Source organism: Hermetia illucens, chromosome 4 (assembly GCF_905115235.1).
Source record: "Hermetia illucens chromosome 4, iHerIll2.2.curated.20191125, whole genome shotgun sequence".
In the NCBI taxonomy this organism is placed as follows: Eukaryota; Metazoa; Arthropoda; class Insecta; order Diptera; family Stratiomyidae; genus Hermetia; species Hermetia illucens.
This window is the reverse complement of record NC_051852.1, coordinates 82,284,192-82,295,309: the sequence shown is the minus strand read 5'-3', so window position 1 is coordinate 82,295,309 and position 11,118 is coordinate 82,284,192.

Genomic DNA, 11,118 nt, shown 5'->3' with positions numbered 1-11,118 from the left:
CTTTACTGCATGCACCAAAGCATACATATGTACATATGTAGGTACAAAAATTGAACACTGCTGATTCTAAGGTAGCCATACAACTAAGTGGATGGAACGCTACTCGTAAAAAATGATTTTGGCTGTTTGCTTTCTATCGTAGGGTGGAGGTGATCTTATGAGGCGCTGCCTAGCGCCTCCACCCTGTGGAGAAGCATGACCGAAACTGGCTACAGGCGGCATTTTGCTTTGCTTTCTTTAATTCAAAACTTGAAAAGAATATGAAATTATTGTTCGAAAATGCCAGGTTTGCACCTGGACTGGTTTGGTGATCAGTGCGCATGAGCCTGCCACCTAATCAAATTACTGCGGACTCCATTCAGTAGATGGTGTGTGAAGTTTATATACGACGTTACAAATTCCGAAGTACAATGAATTCACGTGGATACACTACGTTACGTAACCATATGACTTCTTTCTGCCTAAGCTTCTTTCCGACGGCTGTAATCACCTTTCCGACTTGGGGCCATATCCCCTTTGCTTTCACCATAAGCTCCATTATATAATATTTTCGGGTCTAAAGTGCTCCCGGTGGTAGCTTCCAATGCAGCCTTTTGGGCTTAGAATCTCGGGCAACCGAAAAAACGTGTTCTGCGTCCTCTGCAGTATTTGGGCACTTTGGGTAATATGGCGAATCATCACGCCCAAATCGATACAGATAAGCTCGATAGCCTCCGTGTCCCCTCAAAAATTGAGTTAGGTCGAAACCTACCTCGCCGTGGGGACGCTCGATTTATTTCCGGATATCCCAACACTTATTAAGGTTTTATGTAAAACAAAACCTTATTAAAATCGGTTTACTGTTTGTCTGTCTCCCTGTCCGTCACGTGCATTTTTCTTGGAGATAGTAATAACGATTCACACCAAATTTGGTGAAAAGGTGGCAACTGTGAGTGCTCACGCATACAATGAGTGACATAATTGTACATTAACTTTAAGGAGGGGTCTCCATACATGTAAAAGGGGGGTGTACAATTTTTTTTCATCAAATATAGTCATGTGGGGTATTGTGCTTGATCTGCTCAACCAGACCAGTCCTAGGTCACAAACACATTCACAGGAAACTTCACAATGAATACTTTATTTGATTGGAAAAGGATCAATCATAAATCTGTCAAAAAGTAAATCACTACAAATTAATATGATGTTTTGCGGAAACGTAAATTAGCTTAATTAACTTTATCACTACAAAGCGCAAACGATCTGTTTTCGTTCAAGGCTGGGGCCAGAAGAAATCGGTTGTTCCTTGATGCGGTCCCTCTGCTGCCAACTAACGGCACTTACTCACCGCCTGCTCCCCACTCCTGTGGTGAGTTCTAAAAAAAGTGGAAAGCGCCGGTGGCGTCATCTAACCGCTCGCATTCGCAACATTCGAAATAAATTTCGAATGCTGCGAATCCTGCTGCGCCACAGTATCAAGTGAAAGGTCTCGGTTAGTACTTTCCGAAGCCGATCTCAGTTTTGGCATTTGTTGGAGAGGTGGCGAGTGATATTACTATAATTTTAAGTAATTGGCTGCAAAACCCCCTTATGTTCCTCCTAGCATCACGAAATTTTGCAACAATATACGGTTTAATATGGAGGATCCTACAAAATCCTATAATCGTGGAAATTGCACTATTATTAACAAAGTTATAATGGGTTAAAGTTGGTGCTTCTTTGCAAATTCAAGACTTTGAATGTCAGTGTCACCTGAATGTGGATATTCTCACATAATATATGCAAATATTACGTGCTACGTACTAATGGGGCAAATGCCCACTCAGGTGTCTTCTTAAAAGAAATACACACTTTCATACCTGAAGCATCGAGCTTCCGGTTTCTCGACTTTTTAAGGTTTTGTGTAAACACAAAACCTTATTAAAATCGGTTTACCGTCTGTCTGTCTGTCTGTCTGTCTGTCTTTTTTTTTTTTTTTTTTTTCCCGATGGAAGGTGGAAAGCTTCAAAAGCTACCGCAGGCTCCTGCCACACGGTTATGTGGGACTCTTACCCACTAAAACCACCTCCTTCTCCTTCCACTCTCCCCGCGGGACTCCCATTTGGTATTACGTCGCGGGGCTGAATCAGAATTTATTCTGCGCTCATGTCAACATTCGTGTTCCTCTCGCGTTCATTCTTTCGGATGACTTCCTCCTGCCTAAGCTTCTTTCCGATGGCTGTAGTAACTTTTTCAACTTCGGTCCATATCCCCTTGGCTTTCACCATAAGCTCCATGATATTTTCAGGTGTAAAGTGCTCCCCGGTTGTAGCTTCTAATGTAGCCCTTTGGGTTTCGAATCTGGGGCAGTGAAAAAAGACGTGTTCTGCGTCCTCTGGAATGTTTGCACACTGTGGGCAATATGGCGAATCATCACGCCCAAATCGATACAGATATGCTCGATAGCCTCCGTGTCCGCTCAAGAATTGAGTTAGGTCGAAACCTACTTCGCCGTGAGGTCGTTCGATCCATTTCCGGATATCCCATATGATTTTGTGAGTCCAACGGCCTTTTTCTGACTCGTCCCACTTCTCTTGCCATTCCGCGACAGTTTCACCTCGTGCGAACTGTCGCCGACGGGCAGGAGATTCTCCGGTGAGGTACGTTCGATCGTAAAGTCGTTGTGTTTCTTTCGCCAAAATCTCAATCGGGATCATTCCTGCTATCACGCAAGCTGCTTCAGTAGAAATTGTTCTGTAAGCGCAACATGTTCGGAGTACACTTATGCGATACGCAGCTCCAATCTTTTTCTTATTTATTGTATTTTCCAGTGCATCTGCCCATACTGGGGCTGCATACAGTAGGATCGAACTGACCACCCTTGAAATAAGGAGTCGACGGCTCGGCCTTGGGCCACCTATATTTGGTAGCATTCTCGCAACCAGCGCTCCGATGTTATATGCCTTGGTTGCTGCACCCTCCACATGCAATCTGAAATTCAACCTCTGGTCAATCATTACACCTAAGTACTTAAGTGCAGGCTTGGAATAAATTGTTTGCATTCCAACTTTGATCTTCATGGAAGTGCACTTTCTCCGCTTGGTAATAAGTACTACTTCCGTCTTATGCTCTGCGAGCTGTAGACCAGCATTCTTTAACCAGGATTTAATCTCATAGACTGCTTCATTTGCATAGAGCTCGGCTTCCTCGAGAAGGCGTGCAACAACCGTCACACCAATATCGTCCGCGAAACCAATGGAAGCCACACCAGTAGGAAGGTCTAGGGTCAGTACCCCGTTATACATAATAATCCACAAGAGTGGCCCTAGGACAGACCCTTGTGGAACTCCACATGTCGTTTGGTAGGATTTCATTCCTTCATCTGACTCGCAGCACAGAGTCCTATCGATTAGGAAGTCGGCAACAATACGCACCAGGTACTTCGCCACGCCTAAGTTCATTAGGGACTCAAGTATCTTGCTCCATCTAGCGGAATTGAAGGCATTCTTCACATCAAGTGTAATCACTGCACAACATTTGCCCTCGTCAAGTGCGGTCTTAGCTGTGTTAGCTACTAGGACAAGTGCATCGGTTGTAGACCTCCCCTTTCGAAAACCGAACTGATTTTCGGAGAGACCGCCATCCTTTTCGGCAATTCGAATTAATCTGTTATAGATTACTCGTTCGAATAGTTTACCAGTATTATTAAGAAGGCATATCGGCCTGTAGGACGAAGCTTCACCCAAAGGTTTGTTTGGCTTGGGTACTAGAATTAATTTCTGCTTCTTCCATTGTGTAGGAAATACTCCTTCTTTAAGGCATGTGGTGAACGCCTCGGCAAACATATTTGGAGCTATTTTTACTGCTGCCTTCAGAGCTTTATTGGGGACGCTATCCAAGCCAGGTGCTTTGTTTCCAACAATTTTATCCGCAGCTTCGAGGACCTCCTTTTCGCTTACCATTGGAACTTCGGCGGTGTCTATCTCGACAGTGGGAAGGTCAGCGGTACTCACATTCTGCGGGAAAAGATCCGTTACTATCTCATCAAGCAGAGTAGGGGAAGAGATCGGTGGGGAGCGTTTGCCTTTAACTTTCGATATTACGGTTTTATAGGCGCCACCCCAGGGGTTCGTATCAGCTTCATTACACAGTCGCTTAAAGTGTTCGCTTTTACTTTTCATGATGGCCACATGTAGTTTCTTCCGAGCGTTTTTATATTCTTCATGTAATTGCTCGTATCCAGATCGGTTTCTATTTCGCTGACTGCGCCTTCTGGCCTTGAGGCAGGCCTTGCGGCATTCTCCGATTTCAGAATTCCACCAAAAGTTCGGAGCTCGCTTCTGTGATACAACATACCTTGGCATGGATGCGTCACATGCTCGTCGCAACTTCTCGCCAATCTGCAGAGCTTTATTTTCTGCGCTTCCTTCAAGCGCTGTATTTTGCTGCAGAACCTCTACGAAAATCTCCTCGTCAAACCTATTAGCTGCCCACCTTTCAGCTCTCGTCCGAGACCGTTTCAATCGTTTTCCATGTCTGATTTCAAAAATGATGGCCTGGTGGTCGCTATGTGTATATTCGTCACTGACATACCACTGCGGATCCTTAGCTAAAACATCGCTAACAAAAGTGACATCTATCACGGACCCCATTTCTCTCTTACGAAAAGTGTTCACGCATCCAGTGTTAGCCACTACAAGATTCAGACGAGAAAGAGCTTCGAGTAATATTCGTCCTCTTGCGTTCGTTTCTCGGCTGCCCCATTCGTCAGCCCATGCGTTGAAATCTCCAGCCACTATCTTAGGACTATGGTTTTGTGCGTCTGTTACTAGCCTCTCCACCAAAGAATGGAACTCCTCTGTCGTAAGGCTTGGAGCCGCATAACAGCTGTAAATAGATATTCCGCCTATTTTTGCTCTAGTGAAGCCATTCTCGAGGATCTTGGTGGTTCCTTCTATGGCCCGATTTCCGCATGTCCATATCGCTGCCTTTCCGCTCTTATCCGCGACCCATACTCCACTGTCTAGGTTTTTGTACTGCTCGCAGATAATAGCAACGTCGATTTTGTTTTCGAATATCGTCTGGGAGAGCAGATCCTGAGCCGCTTGGCAATGGTTCAGGTTTAGCTGTAGGAACTTCATTTGCGCATAGTGTTGATCGTCTTCCTATACACCGGACATGTGCTGCTGCCTGTGACATGGGCGCTGTCAATGTCGTTTATTTGCCTGCAGAACAGACAATTGGGTTTTTCTTCGCAGGCTTTTGCAATATGGCCTTTATTTCCGCATTTACGACACAGGTCGGACCTATCGTGAACGCTAGCACATTTCTTCGCCACGTGCCCAAATTCCAAACACCTGAAGCATCTTTTTAGAGTTATCTGCTCTCGTAGTCGGCAGACGACCCAGCCAATCCGAACTTTATTGGCTGTGATAGCCTTTTTGGCCGCTTCAAGTGTTAGGCTTATGGACGCAGTTTGTGTGCCGCCATATGCCTTCCTCAGCCGTAGAATATCTCGCTCCTGGACCGACTGTATTCCCAACTGGGATCGTAGCGCTTGACAAATTTCGTCCTTCGTTGTGATCTCGTCCAAGTCTTTACACTCAATGACCACACGATTTTGACTGAGCTTCACTTCTGCCGCCTCACCCAGTGACGACTCGATTTTTTTCTGCAAGTCTTCTGACTTGTTTTCGCCTGGTTTGAATTCCAGCAATAGGTCGCCCTTCTGTGTTCGCCTTATGCGGTTCACACTTTCACCTAGCTCCATTAACGAGGTGTCTGTTTTGACCTTGCGCAGAATATCAGCGTACGTAAGCTCACTTGTTTTTGTTATTATTAGCGCATCGGGCCTGCTTCTCTTCTGCAGCTTTTTCTTCTTTTCCACCTTAGTCCAAGTGGAACCTTGATTGGAGTTACCGTCTTTCGCCGTAGGCTCTGGTAGTCTTTCGCGAAGTTGCCGTGGAGGCGTTTTCTCCATTTTGCGTTTTTGGCTACGTCGAGGAGATTCTGGTTCCCCATTAGACTCTCTCGGTCTTTTACGGAGCTCCGGAGTTTCCTTAATAGTGAAGGGGCTGCCCCTAGATGGAAGCAGCACTCTAGGCGTTGACTGCAGTGCTGCAGTTTCTCCCTGTTTCTTCCCTTCACTACTTTGTTTTAGTTCTTCTCGTACTTCAAGATACGCAGCTCTAATAGCACGCACTTGGTCTTTAATCGCGTGATGGACATTATGCCGAGCGTTTACATACTCCATGAGGTTTTTTATCATTGCCCCTAGCTTAGTTATCGCCTCCGGCTCACTACCCGCATCCTTAATCGAGGCGCGTTGGCTAATTTTGTCAGCATTATCGGGCTTTGCTGCCGGGGATCGCATGACTCTACTGCTCCTCTTAAATGGGTCGCCTCCAATATTTACCAGTGACGTCTTCTCGCCGACGCCCTTACTAGTGGGGACCAGGCTGGATGTTGTGTTAACATCCAACGTCCGGGCGGATGTCTCTTCTCCGAGTTGTTTATATTCTCCTTCCATTTTTTTTAAATAATCTACTAATCAAAACAAATCAAGCAAGTTACCTACCGTAGCACTGCATTCCATAGTGTTTGTGAAGATAATAAGCTGTAATTCTTGACGAGTAGAAAATTCAAATTTCGTTTTTAGTGGGATTCAAACCCAGGGTGGAAATGGAATTCTGGTGAATGAGTATCAATAAGTTATACGCAGCACTATACGAACAGAATTCAAGGTTTAAAATGTTGATAAAAAATGCGCCGTCCTTGCGCGGGCTCGAACCCGAGTCCTCGTGATCGACGGGCAGACAAGCTCGCACCGCACCACGTATATCACTATCGTCGGTTTCCTTTTTTATTCACTAGTCAAGTTTGTAGCCGCTAATACATTCAGTAAACGGCTAATTAATATCTAGCTCAATACAGAGGGCAAACAAAGGAAATGAAATGAACAAAGAGAAAAATTATCACTGAAGAGTCAATGAAGAAGAATTTCTTGCAAAGTACTCAGATAATTATACACTTTTGTTTGTCACTTTCACCTTATTCACCAACTTTCACTGTTTTTGTTCTTTGTTTTGCTCACTGCTTCCAAAATTGTTATTAAACACCAAATAGACGCGGAGCGTTTTAAAGTTCGCCTGGCTCAGTCGACTGTTACTGTTACAGGCCGTCTGTCCGTCTGTCTCCTGTCTGTCTGTCTGTCTGTCTGTCTGTCCGTCTGTCTGTCTGTCTGTCTGTCTGTCTGTCTGTCTGTCTGTCCGTCACACGCATTTTTCTCGGAAACGGTTATAGCGATTGACACCAAATTTGGTAGAAAGATGGGAACTGTGAACGCTCACGCATGCAGTGAGTTACATCCTTTTACGTCGAATTTAAGGGGGGGTCCCCATACATGCAAAAGGGGGGTGTAAATTTTTTTTGCATCAAATATACTCATGTGGGGTATCAAATTAAAGGTCTCGGTTAGTACTTTTCGAAGCCAGTCTTAGTTTTGACATTTGTTGGAAAGGTGGGGAGTGCGGGGGGTTGAAAGTGACCATTCCTTTAAGGGGGCCATTCTCAGAAACTACCGAACCGAAAAATCTGAAAAAAATCAGGCAGCTTCCACTATATGGTGCCTGGGCTCCGAAATACCTTCCATACTGATATCTGTACAAATAAAGTTAATAATAGTATATTACCATAATTTTTAGTAATTGGCTACAAAACCCCCCTTAAGTTCATGTAGGCACCATGAAATTTCGCAGTAATATAGAGTATAACATAGAGCATGATCTCACCAAGTTTGGTCGAAATTGCACTATTACTAACAAAGTTATAATACGTCAAAGTTGTCGCTTCCTTGCAAATTCAAGACTATGAATGTCAATATCATCCGAAAGTGAATATTCTCACATAATCCATGTATACATGTATATGCATTTATTACGTGCTACATACTAAGAAATACACAAAACCTTTCGTACTTGAAGCGCCCAGCTTCCGGTTTCCCGACTTGTTTATATATGTCATGTAGACAATGTATTTTTTATGCTCCTTTAAGGTTTTCCATGCGAAGTCACAATAAATTATCGACAAAAAACTAGTTATAGATGGTTTTCAATCTAATTTTGGAGTTTTTTTTTAGTTATTTAACGTCAATATGCCGCGGTACATTGCAAAGCATCACCAATCGGATGATCTCCAAGAATATTTAGCGAAAATCGAGAAGAAATCGTCGCGAACTGTTGCCAATGGTCGTGGCTTATCGCGATCCAGAATAATGCGTTATTTGAAGAAATTTGAAGAAGCCGAATTAGATGCTGTCATTGCTAGCGAAGAATTAACATTGGATATGTTGAAATAATCCTCTACAATGGATGCCAAGCCGGTGGGTTTTTTCAATAGATTTTTTTAAATAATAGGTCGACAGTCTTATTAATATCATAAATGCATTGTCTTTGAGATCTTCAATGTGGAACGGGAACGAGCTTTGATGAAGTACATTTTGAGAGCTACTGGCCTTTACTGTATTCTGAAGAATGGAATACATATGGCCAAGCTAGGCAGATTGGTATTATGCATTTTTGCGGCGATATCTTAAATTATCGCTTCGAACACCTGAACAAGTGAGCGCCAATCGCGCCAAATCCTTTAATAAAAAAAATGTTGATGCATTTTTTGATAATCTCTCACGTGTGATGACCGAAACACAATTCGAACCTCATAGAATTTGGAATATGTATAAATGTGGCTTACCCACGGTGCCAAAAAAAATGGTGAGTGTTATTGAAGAAAAGGGTAAAAAGTGAATCGGTTCAAAAACCTCTGCGGAAAAAGGAACGTACGTGACTTTGGCATTATCTGTTAGTGCAAGTGGCCAGTCAATTCCACCGTTTTATCTCTTTCCACGTAAAAACACGAAAGAGATATACATCATCTACGCAACTGTTGGTTCCATGGGTGTCGCAAATGGTTTGGAATGGATGGCTTCCGAAGATTTCATCAAACACATGCAACACTTCATCAAACAAGTTAATGCCAACAAAGAAACACCAACCCTCTTGCTGTTAGATAATAATACTTACCACTTATCAATCGAAGTGATTGACATGGCTATCATATATGGCATAACAATGCTTTACTTTCCGCCCCAATGCGCACACCGAATGCAGCCATTGGACATCGCGTGGGCAGTTTTCCCATTTAATAGTCATGCCTTCACCGATGTCGACTTCGTAGCTGCACAGTTCAGCGGTGAAAACCGATGCGATAATGAAGACGAAGACCAAGAAACCCAATGATGTACTGTGTTGCTGCAAATGAAGAAGTTTTAACATCTGAAGTAGCCAGCACATCTGGTATATCATCTGCTTCTCTACATGATGCATTAAAAGCTTTTGATCCAGTAAAACAAGCTACACCGGCTAAGAAGTCAAATCGAGGTCCCAAGCCGATGCAAATGAGCATTTTGACATTGCCTGAAGTGGTAAGCAATTTGCAACAAAACGCTGATAATAGGTGCAAGAAAACTGAAGCACAAAAAACTTGTTCCCTCTCTTCGGGGAACCCTCCTCTTAATCTCAAGACAAAATGAGGTCACTCGTTGCATGTAAATTGACACCCAGGCCATATGTTCTCACCAAATTTCGTGACAATCGGAAAACACATCATATATTCGCAACTATGCGGGGAAAGCAACAGGACCTGATGACATCGCATCTGAGCTCTGGAAAGCGAAGAGCTGGGACCCAACACTGTGGCTCAGTGAATTCTTCAACCGGGTTATTCAGGAAGGAGGAACACCATCTGACTGGCAAGAAAGTACCACTGTTCCAATATAGAAAAGGAATTTACCATGAAGATTTTTGAACGCATTCTTGACAACCGTATTTGCGAAATCGTTGAAATAACCGTGAATCAAGCCGGATTTGTCATGAACTGCGGAACTACTGACGCGATACACGTTGCGCGGTTACTCATGGAGAAACACCGTGAGAAGCCTCGCCCGTTGAAGCGTTTGACTTGTACCACACGAACTCATCTGGTATGCTTTACGACAACACTTCGTGCCAGAAGAACTCGTGCGCTGGGTTCAATTGCTCTACCACGATCCGAAAAGTAAGGTTCGAAGTATGGCGGGTGAATCAAAACCGCTTCGTGTCTCTTTTGGTGTTCATCAATTAAGCGCCCTCTCAACACTCCTCTTTGTTCTACGATCAATTAATATTCAGTATTCGGTAATAGGCAGTTTGCTTGTTTAGGGTGAGAATAATATCTATGTCTGTAATATGTACGCATATCTTGTAGTTTGGTAAAATATGAAGAAATATGTTGGAAAAATGTGCGTAGAAGTTTCTCACATATTTTAAGATGAACACAAAATCTTTATACCCGAAGTGCGAGCTTCCGGTATTCGGACTTGTTTGTACCAGTTATAGGTTGTCTTCTTCACATTTGTTAATAATACTGGCCTTCTTGTGTAAAGCGTATCAGGTTGAGTGCTATCAATATAGTGCTTTACAGATCAAATTATTTGTGTAAACGGCCTTTTAAAAAGTTAAGGGCAATAGAATTTTTAACTACGGACAGGGGGAACTGTCAGGTACTCATCATTCCTCACATAGGGAAACACAAAACTTTTTATACCTGAAGGGTATAGCTTCCGGTTTCTCGACTTGTTTTTATTTTTCCTGGCCACTTTTACTTCTCTCGCGGGCTCTCCCCAGGAATTTCGTTTGATTTTGATGGCCTCATATCAATATGCAACCGATTTTGACTTTACTAACGAGGAATGTCAGCGTTCCCGTTGCTTGATCTTTTAGTAGTTGCTTTTAACTCCGGTGTCGAATATGTTTCCCATCTGCTTCATAAATTTGCCTGCATTGAGGAGTATATACACCACATACAATAAATCATTGCATGGATTTTATGAGAGCGAGAGTTGTTCGAACTTGTGTGTGAGTAGGTTTCCTGTAAGTGTCAAAGACCCTTTTGATCCCCTTTTCTCTTCTAATATTTTTTAAATCTAGCGTTTTGCATAGTTCTCTTCAATTTCCACCATAAACCATAAATTCCGAAATGCATAAGCAATCGTGAAAATATCATTTACATATCCTTTTCAGACTTTAGGAATTGGACCTTAACCTTAATTGAAATCCTTAATTCTAT